This window comes from Halyomorpha halys, unplaced genomic scaffold (genome assembly GCF_000696795.3).
Source record: "Halyomorpha halys isolate HHAL.00 unplaced genomic scaffold, Hhal_1.1 Scaffold361.1, whole genome shotgun sequence".
Taxonomy (NCBI): domain Eukaryota; kingdom Metazoa; phylum Arthropoda; class Insecta; order Hemiptera; family Pentatomidae; genus Halyomorpha; species Halyomorpha halys.
Genome location: NW_027108072.1, coordinates 794,734 through 808,895, shown reverse-complemented (window position 1 = coordinate 808,895; position 14,162 = coordinate 794,734). Strand labels below are relative to the sequence as shown.

Sequence of the window (14,162 nt, the reverse complement as noted above, 5' to 3'; positions counted from 1 at the left end):
GTATTATATATTATTGTATTTTGCATTTAAATGAAAAATAAAGAGGTTTTGAAAATAAAATAAATATTATGTTTGATTACTGAGAGACATCTGGATGTCCAATGGTTCTTGAAGTATAGTTTTCATAATTCAACATGACTCAATATTGTCCAAACAACAATAAATCAACATATTTTGGAATATATTATAAAAACCACAAATTCTATGATGATAAACATAATAAACTACTTTATACCACATTAAACTAGCTCTAATTTGAGTTCCAATAGACATCTGTATGTCTCATGGTTCCTGTTATAAAGATTTCTTAAAATAAATTCAGTAAAGGATTTTTCAGTATTCCATAAAGTGTTGCTTTAAAAAAAACTGCATCTTGGGAACTGTTAAATGTTAAACAGCTAAGTAAGGGCTCGTATTTTAGCATATTTACTCTACTTTAAATAATTTTTGGAGAAGTTTGTCGGAGTGTGCGGTCAGCAAAGAACAACATAAATAAACAAAACCATATTTATTTATTTTATGCTGACGTTTCGACCTGAGTTGCAGGTTTTCATCAGGGATATTGGCGTAGAAGGTAGGCCCAAAACTGATAATAATAGGTGATTTAAATAATTTTGTATAAGGTTTTCTAATATTGTGGGTTGTTTCAAAGACATGGAGTGCCGAATTTATTTTTTTTAACAGTCTTTTTTTTGTATTCCCCATAACTATATTTAGCAGACTCTCCAATTTTGACTAATAATTATACGTAGCTTTCATCAAATAATTCAAAAATTTAGGTGAAATAACTGATTTTTTTTTCCTCCGGGCTTTTTTACTAGAAGCACTAAAAATTTATCTTGGAAATAATAATTTTTTTTTTATATCATGGTTTGAAGAGGACGAGTTATGAACGTTTGGATGGCTACATTCTGGTCCCGGGGAAGTTAGATTGGACCTAGGGAGGGAGTTGACAGGATCTTTAAAGGATGTTTGTCGCTGCACCCTCCGAGCTATGTCACTTCCAAAGGACCCTCCAAGGAAGAGTACACTGAGGCTTCATAACCGTCCCAGCAATATATTGCGCAAACAGGACATCCACCAAACAGTCCATCCTTAGATCAAAGTTGGCTGCCCTGCCCTCCGGCAACACTTCCTCAGCACAAAGCAGGACCCTCTGTTAATGTGGCAGGACTGCTATCCTTTGCTCTGTCGGCTGCATCATCTTCAGAGTAAATATCTTCCTGCTTCTGCTACTTCAAGTAATATAGGCTGGTAACTCGTACTCAGGAGTAATATTGCTAGGAACTCCTTACAAAAAATATGGGAACGATAAAAGCTCAGAGCCCTGAAGGGTAAAGGGACAAATCATAATCCTTTATGTATAAAAAATGCTTTTTAATCAAACTAAGCTCAGTCGTACCCAAGGTTTTTTTTAGCAGTAATCCTAAGTTCCACGTCGCAAAGTGGTGGAAACCTTCCGCTTATATGCATTTTTTTTTTCTCGTAACCTCCTTTATTTATTTATTCTTATAACACATACATATTACAGGGAAATGATAAATGCATACTAGTGAAATATTGCCTTGGATTGCCTTGTGGCATTAAAAGGTAGTACAGGATCCGACTAAGGTAATAAGCCAACACAGGTGGATTATTGGAACGGAGAGGGACGTTTCGTTGGTTATTTTATGTGCAAAAAAAAAAGATTTAAACAATTTAGAGGTTTATGTGCAAAAACATTTGTAATTAATTGTTTAAATCCTTTGTGATTCATATGAATACCTATAATATCTAGGGTGCTGCATTCAATGGGCTGGATTTATTTTTAATTTTTTCCAGTGTAAAAATATAAATCTTAATTTTTCTATCATTAAAATATTTTTTTTCTGTAAATAAAATGTTATATTGATTCATAGTTATAAATTGCTTAGCCTTCCAATATGGCAAGGTACGCTAATGAAAGTTGCACTAAAGTTCTTCCAATATATACATATCTATGGAAAATTAATCTCATTACAAAGGTCAATAATGCTCTTTTTTTCTGGTGTATCAAAAATGTGCTATTATTTCCGTATTAAATTGGAAGTGGCCAAAGAAATTTAGAAAAAAAAAATTTCAAGAAACAGACCTACTTTTAAAAACTAAAATTTTTACTCTAACTTTGGTTGGCATTGACTTGGCCAAAATATTTATTGTTGGATAGTTTAAAAAAAGATTCAAAAACCTGTGAAAACACTTTTTCCCAGTGTCGAAATAACACAAATAATGAAGAGTTTATTCATACTTTCCACCATTGTGCATCGTTTTAAAATTATGGAATTTATTTTAACGTTGTTTTAGTTTAGAATTTATCACTCTCTGAGTTGAACTTTGCTAGAAATAAATATCCACATACATACCATTAAATCAATCTTCAAATAGAATTTTTCATTTTAGAAAGTTTCAGTCCTCTATGATGCTGCCAGTCATTTTTTGTCACTGGCTAGTAGGCACAGCAGAAAGCCAAATAACTTATGACCACGGGAGTCCTACAGGGTTCATCTCTGAGCGGGCAGACTATACAATTGTAATTAAAAATTCTGTTAATACATAATTACTTTTAAATCATCTAAAAATACGGTTATTTGTTGTTACTCTTCCTATTACTTCAAGGAAAATAGTGTAGAGTTATTACTTCAATCCCCTAGTGACTAAAGCAATTCCAATAAAGAACAATGATTTTGAAGGATGCTCTACGGCGCGGATCTCTTTAATGAAATTCTAGTTTATATTGGCAAAATGTAAAACTCCCATTGAAAAAAGCTGCGCCATTTGTTATTCTATATCATTGAAAAACAAAAAGGTGTTTTATTTCCATTTATATTGTATTTTGTTTATTTAGCTTCCTTTCGTGTCTAAAATTTTATTCATTTTTAAATTCTAATAAAATTTGAGCCTCTCCTGTTATTCTCATGTTCAATTTTCTAATTTCCTACCCCCTACATACTTTTCCATCATTCGTTCCTTTCTCATTGATAGATTTTTCTAAGTAAACCACAATGGTTCCTATTCATCCCTCTATTCTCAGTCCGCTGGTGTTCCTCAAGGTAGTATCCTTGGTCCCATCTTCTACACCGTCTATACAGCTGACATTCCAACCAATCCTAACACTATCCTCACCACGTATGCCGATGACACGTGTGCTCACTGTTAATAATAGACCATTAATTGTATCCCAAAATCTCCAATCCCATATCACAGCCCTCAAAGATTGGTGTCGTAATTGGAGGATTAAGATAAATTCCAACAAATCCCATCAAATCACCTTTACCCTTCGTCGTTAACCTACTGACTGCTCTACAGTTTCATTTAATGGTGTTACTCTTACCCCTGTCGAACAGATCCGCTACCTTGGACTACATTTGGATAAGCGATTAACCTGGAACCCTCACACCAGACTGAAAAGACAGAAAACTGCACGTCGATTTCGACTATTACAGCACTTACTAGACAAACGGTCTAAACTTCCAACACCTTACAAAAGACTGATCCACATGACTGTAATAAGGCCAATCTGGACATATGGAGTTGAGCTTTGGGGCTCCACTAAACCTTCGAATTCCTCTCATATTCAATCCTTACGATCCAAAATCCTTCGTAAAATCCTCAATGCTCCTTACTTTGTCACAAATAAAATCATACATAAAGACCTTAATGTTCCCAATGTAACCGATCTAGCCCGAACCAGATATCACTTCTTCCATTATAAACTCTCTAACCACTCAAACCCCCTAGTTTCTAACCTTGCATCCTCTTCCATTCCTGACAATCCTCCGAGGTGTCTGAAAAGAATATGGGATAAATAAGTAAATATTAAAAAAAAAAAATTTATTTCCATTTTATTTTTTCATTAAGGGTAAGATAATAATAACAGTTACTTCTAGTTCTAAGACCGATATCACACTATCAATGTTCTTTGAAAAAGATCTTTTATTTATTTATTTACTTTATATAAACTAATAAGGTTGTGTTGGAGTGATGGTAGCAGCGTGGTAACGCGCCTGTCTGCCAACCCGAGGTACGAGTTCGACTCCCCGGCCCTCTCCGGGATTTTTTCAAGCTTATAACTAACTATACAATACTCACTCACAATCTCCCCTCGGGCATTTGTGAAACCCATCAGCCATTGGGTGGCACTCACAAAAATAGGCATGGGAGTGACGGACCCACCCTATGAAAACCACGTCAAGAAATGCCCGATGTATTTCTTAAGTACATTGATGAAAGCAACATTAGTTTAACGTCTTTTTTATGATTTTATATATATGTATTACTTTTTCTAATCTTATATTTATTACTTTTATTAATTACTATCTATATTTTTTATCTATAATTTTCATATTAATTATCCTTTATTTTTAAATATAATTTTAATTATTACTTATATATGTATTCAAATATATTAGTTCTTTTATGTTGAGTATTTTTTTTTAGATTTTAATAGAATATAATTATGCGTGACAATGTACAATTTTTATTTTAATATATTTAAAATTTTTACTATTTATTTAATTTGAATAGAATCAGATGTAGATATACAAGTAAATAATAGAATAAAAAATATATAAACCGTCGTTTATGAGTAATTTTTTTCTTTTTTCATTTCCTGCATGAACACTAAGATTCCTTTTCTCTGATAGCCAGGGAGCAAAAAATGAAAAAAAAATATGTTTTTACCAGTTATCAGTTTGTACTTTAACCGAACAGAAACATTATTACTCGAATATCTGACGATATCTGGAAGAAACCTATTTGGAGAAACCTTAATCAGTGGAAGACGTCAATTGAGGAGGCAAGTCAAGATGAGAAAATTGAAAAGTCGGACGGAGGAGATGAGTGTTTGCTCTTCATGTCTATAAATAACACGTGTCGATAACACAAACACACATAGTAGGGGCTTTAATAAATAACAAAATTTTTCCCAAGTTAGGGTATAATATTTTTCATGTATTAATTAATCGTAATAATTTTTATTTTACGTTAAAAATAATTTGATTACTTAGAATTATTAACATATGTTATCATCTTCTGTTTATTGTAACTAAACACTTTGTACCTAAATGTATTGAAAATAATAATATACATGCGCCATAACAGCCTACTGTTTATGTAATAAAGGATGTAGAATTCTATGTTGGAACATTAATAGTTGGCCGTATGTATAGAGGTATAGATTGTAGGAAGATAGTCTGGGTAGAGGTTAAGAACAGTACAAAATAGTAAAAAAAAAAATTAACAAAAAAATAGTAAACAATAAAAATAAAAAAATAGATTTTTGTGTACTGTTTCCTACATTTCTTGACAACGCGGACGTATCTTCCTAAAAAAAAATCTAGGAGAATATTAATAAAAATTGTAGCTGTCAACAACGTATTTTTTATTTATAATTAATATTTAATAGATGTATTTACTTAATTTATTGTTATCAAAAGGAATACCTTCTTATATATGTTTATTTATAATAATTATATTTTGCGTGTTTATTTTATTTTTAAATTTGTTTTCTAAACGCTCTAAATTTCCCATTCACTACAACAAATTATTATACACTTAGATAATCAGATCAATTCGGACATATGGAATTGAGCTCTGGAGCTCTGACAAACCATTAAATTCCTCACGTATCCAATCCTTACAATCCAAAATCCTACCTAAAATCCTTGATGCTCCACAAAGACCTTGCAAATAAACTCATCCACAAAGACCTTAACATCCCATTTGATGCAGATTTGGCTCAATACAGATATGCGTCTTTTCATTCAACTCCTTACCCATCCTAACCCATTAGTTCTAAATCTCTCATCCTTAACAATCCCTGATATTCCTCCGAGGAGTCTGAAAAGAAAATGGCCACAGGACCTTCCAATTTAAATTAATACTTGAAGTACCACCAACGGGTGGTTCCTTCTCAAGATTTTCAAGTGTAAATGAAACATTCCACGTATTTACTTATTATTATATTAATTATTTGTACAGTTGTAAATTAGATTAAATAAATAAATTAAAAAATTGTCTTTTTTCCACACCATTTATTATTTTTTTATCCTCATATTAAAATACCCATACCACATTCAAGGATGAAAACATTAATTTTTATATAACTATCTTACATTAAAAATAATTAATATTAATACATGTTAATTGGTTTTTCTTTAATATTTTTCAATAATATTTAATTAAAAAAATATATCCCATGAAAAAAAAGTTTAATAATATAAATGAACCTAACTAAAATATTTTTTCAATCATTTTATTAATATTTACGAATATTAAGAATGGATTATACAAAAACAAATTACAATGAATTTGCTTATAATATATATAAAAAGAAGCTTCAGGCTCTAACCCACCCCCACCTTTAAGTAATGAGTTAATTTCTACAGTTAACACTTAGTGTTAGATCAAAATAACCTTCCGATATGGTTTTCAATTGGTTATGATTGTATCAAAGACTTTAAAAATTGATTTTGTTTCGTAGGTAGGTATAGTTTTAAAATATCATGTATTATTTATTCTGCAATTGTTATTAATAATGATTTTGTTTTATAGAAGCAAATGAAATTTATAGTCTTGAAGTTTATCACCAGCTAACACTTATAAATCAGTTTTTATGGTATTTAATACAATGGAACACTAGTACAATCATAACTAATTGAAAACCGAATTAGAAGGTTATTTTGTTATAACACTGAGTTATCTGTAGAAATTAACTCATTACATAATGTTGGGGATAGATTAGAGCCTGAAACTTCGTTATATGTATATTAATGACTCATTGATATATATATATTTTTTTTTTAATTCTTTAAAATTTCTTGTTATTGTTTTTATAAGAAATAAACATTTTTAAGTTGTTGTTTTTTTTATGAACAATATGTATATCGAAATATTTTCTGGACACCTCAGGATAAGTTTAAGATTGTTCAATTGCCCTAGTTCAGATAGATATATTTTTATTTAATACTTGCTGACCAACCGGAAACCACAAGTATTTTTTTTTCTTATCGATTGCGTTATTTATTTACTATCTTATTACATAATAAATTCATGATTGATAAAATTGATAAACAATATGATCTACATGACAATATGAAGGACATGCGGACCTTTTGGGCTCCACTAAACCTTCGAATTCCTCTCGTATCCAATCCTTCGTAAAATCCTCAATGCATCTTACTTAGTCATTAATCATCCATAAATGTAACCGATTTAGCCCGAAGCGGATATCAATCCTTCCATTATAAACTCCTTAATCACTCATATTCACTGGTTTCAAACCTTGCTTCCTCTTTCATTCCTGACAATCCTCCAAGGCGTCTGAAAAGAAAATATCCTCGAGACCTTATATTGTAAAAATGTTTTCGGAGTGTTACCAATATGTAGTTTCTCTAAATGCCTGTTTCATACCATTATGATTTTACTTAACATTTACTCGTAATATAAAATAGTATTGTATAATAAATCATTATTATTATTTATATTGAATCAAATCTATGGTAGGTATTTAATATAAATATGTATTGTTAACGCACATTTATTTTCTTTACAGCTCGATTAACATATTGTTCATTGAAAAAAAATTGCATAAAAATTTCATGTCATTTTGAAACTTTTTTTTTTAAATGGTAATAATAGTTAATATTTTATAATAGTAGTAATAATAGTTATAATAATATGATATAATATAATAGTAGTAATATAATAGTATAATAGAATAGTAGTAATAATAGTAATAGTATAATAGTAGTAATAATAGTTATATAATAGTAGTAGTAATAGTTAATATTTTTTTTAAACATGCAAGGATATAAAAACATGCTAAATCAAAATGAGTCCAGTAAAATTATTATGGGCAGTTATGAGGACATTTGCTTTAAGAAAATAATTAAATAAAAGAAAAAGAAAACCTAATATTACTTGTATAATTAGGCCTTGCTTGTCACTCCCTAACTTTGTTGATAGCTGCGGAAAATTCTGTCTTTGAAGATTCCTCACTAATTATATCTTGTGACAGACCAGTATCCATGTTTTCACCCTTATTCCCAGGATACAACCCTTATCTTTTGAACAAATACAAACGGAGAAGAGTAGCGACAGGATAATTTTAAATACGTCAAGTAGAGCTAGAGAAGTGGATTTATTATTAAAAGTTCTTGGAAGTAAAGTTTATAACGAATCCAATTTCATTGGCGTCCATCCCCCGCGAAACAACTCGGCCCCAAAGAAGATTAGGTAATTGCTTTTCCATTTAAAAAGTTGAAAGAAGAGGTAATCGGATCTCTCTCCTACCTCCCTGCCAAATCTATATTCTCAGCTACTGTTCCCAAAGGCCTCTTTCTCTACCTGCTTTTGCCAATAGGGGAAATGAAATTCGATTTCTAATAATAAAAAAAAAAACATTCAATTTAACATTTAGAGAGGAAACTAAAATTGAATGAAGTAGATGACGGTCCGGGTTCATTCAGAAACAAAATACACTGTGTGTCATTAGTACTTCAAATTCACTTAGACTTATTTTGTTATTAATTTATCTATTTTTTTTTATTTTGTTACCCATTAATTAAGGGGACATTACGTTATAAGCAAAAACAGAATTCATAAGGAAGAAAAAATTGTATTTCGGTCATTTTTTAACATTACATTAGCAATATATCAAAAGTACTCGGTAATCATTTTTTTTTTTTAAATTATTTATTTAATGTAATTTACAACTGCACAAAATAATACAATAGGTAAATATGTAGTATGTTTCATATACACTTGAAAATCTTGGGAAGGAACCACCCACTGGTGGTACTTCAAATATTAATTTAAATTAGAAAGTCCCGTGGCCATCTTCTTTTCAGACCCCTCGGAGGATTATCAGGGATTGTTAAGGATGAAAGATTAAGAATTTATGAGTTGGGTTGGCTAAGGAGTTAGGAATAAAAAGACGCATATCTGTTTTGGGTCAAATCTGCAACGAATGGGATGTTAAGGTCTTTGTGGATGAGTTTATTTGTGACGTAATAAGGAGCATCAAGGATTTTACGTAGGATTTTGGATTGTAACGATTGGATTTGGGAAGAATTTGATGGTTTGGTGGAGCCCCAGAGCTCAAATCCATATGTCCAAATCGGTCTGATTATTGTAGTGTATATTAATTTTTTGTAGTGAATAGGAAATTTAGAGCATTGTCAAGTAAGTATTGTAGCAATCGGAATCTACGAGCAGTTTCTTGTCGTTTCAGTCTTGTGTGTGGATACTCTGTAATCATAATTTGTTAATTTTGGAAGAAGATAGTTGACCGTATACCTTTATTGATACCTTTCCTTCCGAAGGTAGGTTCTGTTTTAAGGTTACAAATGTAAATGAAAGAAAGAAGAGAGGTGGATTGTAAAAGTTTTAAATTTAAGAAGGAATTATATAGAAAAAGTTATATGGGACAAAGGCAATTAGCCTGCATTTTTAAGATTTTAAAAAAGAAAATGACATCAAAATGAAGGTATCCTTGAGAATGACCTGAGGGTCGAAAAGTTGGAAGGTTTGTAAAGAATAAAGTTGAGAAAAAAAAAGGATCAAATTTGTTTTTAAATAAAATATTCTTACAATGTTTGTATCTTGTTTTTCAATTAGCCCTGACGAATCTCTGCAAAGTGATTAAAATAGTTTTCTTTTACTATTTTGATATCTTTATTGACCACCACCCGAACTATCTTCCTACAATAATATGTTATTGTTTACTTGTACCAATTGTTTTTATTCTCACTTCTTCCTAATATTATTGCATGTTCAAAATATTTTTTCATCGGTTCAGAAGTAGTCTTTAATAATCATTAAATTTGAAATATTTATTCCTTATATTGGAAGATAATATAGGACCTAAACGTATAAAAACGGCTTGATAAGATGAAAACATATAACAATATTCTCATAACATGCGATTGCCTGTGTCAAATGTCAAAAATTAAAAATTTATGTGTTCAGAACTTTTTTATCCACTTAAAGGATCTATAAAAATGCATTAATAATTTTAGAGGTAGAATGGGAAATAAAGGTACAAAATCTACTATTGAAAAACGGCTGTAAATATGATAACTTTTGTTAAAAATTAGTTAGAACGTGGAGATGCTTATTACCACTGTAAAAAAAAAAAGTTTTTAATTTTAAATTTTGTCTCCACATATATGTCATGAGCATTTAGAATTCACTTAGACTTTTATTATTAGTTATTTTTTTATTAAATTATCTACTTTTTTTTACAAGCAAAAACAAAATTCATAACGAAAAATATTGTATTTTTGTAAATTATTTAACATTACGGTAGCAATATATCAAACGTATTCTGTATTCATAATTTGGTATTATTTAATTGTACCAAATATTTTTATTCCCTCTTATTCCGAATATTATTTCATGTTCCAAACATTTTTTCTTCCATACAGAAGTAATCTTTTAATTGGAAAGAGGCAATATGGGACCTTAACGTATAAAATCGACTATTGAAAAACGGCTTGATAAGATGAAAACATAAAAAAAATAATCTCAGAACGTGTAAATGTAAAAATTATCTGTTCGGAAATTTCTCCGATATTTATCCGATATATATCACTAAACCACATTCCATAGGCGATATTATATTCAACAAAATACAAATATATTGCTTAATAATTATTATATCCAAACCTTAACTTTTTTTTATGATGAATAATATTAAATATTTACCCCAATATTATCTATTCATTATTAGGAGTACTTCAAATATTTATTTCTCTACCAAGACAAAACATTAATATCCTTAATTCTAATTTTTATGACATATTTAATTATTTAAAATTCTAATAAAAATTGTATATTTTGTTTCAGGTAATGATTGACCTTCATCTGTTTGCCAGTTCTGTTATCGCTGTTAATTATTTCTTCAGTACGTATATTTAATATATCTTACCACGTTATAAATATTTATCTTGCATATATCTAGAAGAGATTTCTAGAAGCTTAGTAAGTGAAAGAAACGGTCTCAGAGATGCTTAGGTACCGCAGGAATAGTTAACACCAGTGGACGGATGAAATTCCTGAGTGAGTGGAGAGTGGAAATTCAGATGAGGTTATGAAGCGTCGGTCTGTATGGGAATAATCATAAGAGTGGATGTTCTGGCTCTTACGGGAGATCTTTAGGCCAGAGAGAAGCCTTAAGCATCAAGCATGGAAGAAAAGTATGAGAGGGGTTAAGACAGTGAATAAAAGAATACTTCATTTATACGAAGAGAAGATGGTTGGGGGTGCTGTCAAAATGAAACACAAATAAGGTGATGTAACTTATTTAATATAAGATAGACATATTTATGTTTTATTTTGACCGCACCTCCAACCATCTCCTCGCAAAAGTCATCAACTATCTCTCATAATTATGAATACTTCATTTAGATTCAAAAAAACTAACTAATATACTTAACCAAATGAGTTATGTCTCCATTAACACAGTGCACTTGTTTTATCTTCTCAAAAGTATTTTCCTCAAAATACTGACTCATACAAAGTATTGGCCCCAACTATTAACGAAGTATTTTCCAACTTAAGGAAAATCATTTAGCCAATATGATGGTAGTTATATTTTGTAGTTCAATATATTTTTGTATTAACCGTTACTGTGCACATAATATATTTATAATTAATATAAATAAATGTTTATTTATAACATGTTCATATCTAATAAATAATAATCAATATTTGTTTGTTCGTACTTTTTGCCCTGCCATACCGTTCATCCGATTATATTGGGGCTTTTTGCTAAATGTTCAGGATTTTTCCGGAAAGACAATAGGCTGGCCCCTTTTTAGTGGCAAATAGAAAAGTTTAACATTTTTGAAAATTATTATTAAGCGTAGCTTAAAAATTATACATTTTTTCTCGTTTATCCTATGCCAATCGGTTTGCCTCTTTCTGAAGGTAAGAAAAAATATTACTAATTCTTATTTACCAATAATTACCAAAAATTTTAAAAAACATAATGAGATATAATCAATATTTTTTTTAAAAAATCTATTCATATTCGTTTTTATCGTCGTCTGAAAATCTTAAATACCACTTTTCAGAGAAATTAAACACTAAAAAATTTTCACTTTGATTTATTTTGAGTTTTTTTTTTATTACGGTACCTTGTTTATATTTATTATTGTTCATATAGTCGTTTAGAACGCCTCTTAATTTAGAATATTCAACTAAATTATATTCAGTATCAACGATTATAGAAGGAAGTTAGCTGTTACCAGTTATGTTATTGTAGTTACCGTCTTTTCAATTCATCTATATATTAATTGATATCAAAGTATCAATAGTGTTCAATTAATTTATATACATCCTCAAATATTTAAATTGCAAAACATTGCTTGCTTGCATTACTAGTTTAATACAAAAACAATTTTCTTCATCGTGGAGTCGATGAGGGATGTCCTAACGCAACCTAGTAGATGAGGTATAACAACTGTAAGGCGGTGGTATACTTATCATTATCCTGAAGAATCCTATGATTACGAAGAATTTTATTTTCAATTAGTACCCATGATGAAAAGCCCACCTGAGGTCACTTTGAAGAGACAGAAAATATACATTGGTAGTCCTTGTGCGTAACTGTATCCATAAGACCCCCTGCTGCGGTGGAGACACGTAGGAGTACTGGGACCAAAAGGTACAGGACAGTGGTACCTACCCCAGGGACATACATCTATGGCTCTAGATCACGTCTTCTTAGGCACGTGAGGTGGCTACTACTCAGGGGTACAAATGTTACAATCTTCCACTGATATATTCTGAGACATATATATATATTATATATATATATATATATAATGTTTTATTAGCAGAATATTGTTTAGTAAACCTTCCTGAGATCTAGATTTTGTTATTTTTTCCCTCTAAGACTAATAAAGTTATATTTTGCTTATTGATTAATATTTACGGTTTAAAACAAGGCTGTAATAGACACATGGTACTTGTTAAGTTGCAGATACGTTTAGCATGTTACATTTAGGTGATTTGCATTATATTTGATGTTTTAAAAGTAGAATAATTTAAAAAAAAAAATCGTACACAAAAAAAGAAAAGATATGAAGCCAGTTTAGCTATACTATGTACTAAAATTTATGAATAACAGATAAACAATTAATAAATTTGAATCAAAATATTGATATCCACTGAGTACTATGATCTAGAAGACCTAGTAGTACAAGAGCCCAAGAGGTGAAAAAAGGCAGTTATCGCATCCCAATTTTTGATTACTTTAATGAAAACTATGTATAATTAGTAGTCAAAATTGATGAGTCTGCCAAGTATAGGGAGGGGGAATAAAAAATGGCAGCTGTTTCAAAGCAATAAAAAAAACTAATTTTTCATTCGGAGGTCTATATCTTAAACAGTAGGAACAACACAAGAAAACATAAGATAACGTCATTTAAAAAAGAGTAAATTTGCTAAAATATGAGCCCTAATAGAGCTATTTACGTTAAATAGTTTTCGAGATATGGCTTTTTAAAAAGCAACATTTCATAAAAATGTTGTATGGGCCGTACTAAAAGATCAGTAGTTAGTGAATTTATTTTGAAAAATGAATATCTCACAAACCATTTGACGTACAGATGTCTATTAGCACTCAAATTAAATCTAGTTTAATGAGCTATAAAGTAGTTTATGATGTTTATCTGCGTAGGAGTAATAGTTTACATGATATTTGCTAAAATAAATTGATTTATAGTTGTTCGGACAAATTTTCATTTGCCAAATTCATATTCATATGTGAATAACATAAAAACTACTACCTCTACGAAGATGAGTGTCATAAACTACTATATAGTAAGTTAAATTTACTTTATTTTTATTGTTGGCAGAGATATGTGCGTTTTATGGATCCAGAGATATATTTTTTAAAAATCCAACATTTTATACAAACAACTAGAAATTAACATTTTGTGAGTTTATTTTGTCAAATATCATATAAACTACTACTCCTACAAAGATAAACATAATTTACTATTTTGTAGTAAATTTAACTAGCTTTAATTTGAGCGCTGGTAGACATCTGTACGTCCAATGGTTTCTGAAATGAAGTTTTTCATAAATCAAACTTATTGTCCGAACAACTATAAACCAATTTATTTTAGCAAATA

At 30.0% G+C, this 14,162-nt stretch overlaps 1 long non-coding RNA gene across 1 annotated transcript in view; it reads left to right on the top strand.

Moving 5' to 3' along the window:
* Nucleotides 1-14,162, top strand: part of LOC136795544 (uncharacterized) — a 113,871-nt gene that overhangs the window by 50,708 nt on the left and 49,001 nt on the right. The window contains exon 2 of the long non-coding RNA XR_010843169.1: nucleotides 10,867-10,924. This is a non-coding gene — a long non-coding RNA (uncharacterized lncRNA). The remainder of the gene's footprint in view (nucleotides 1-10,866; nucleotides 10,925-14,162) is intronic.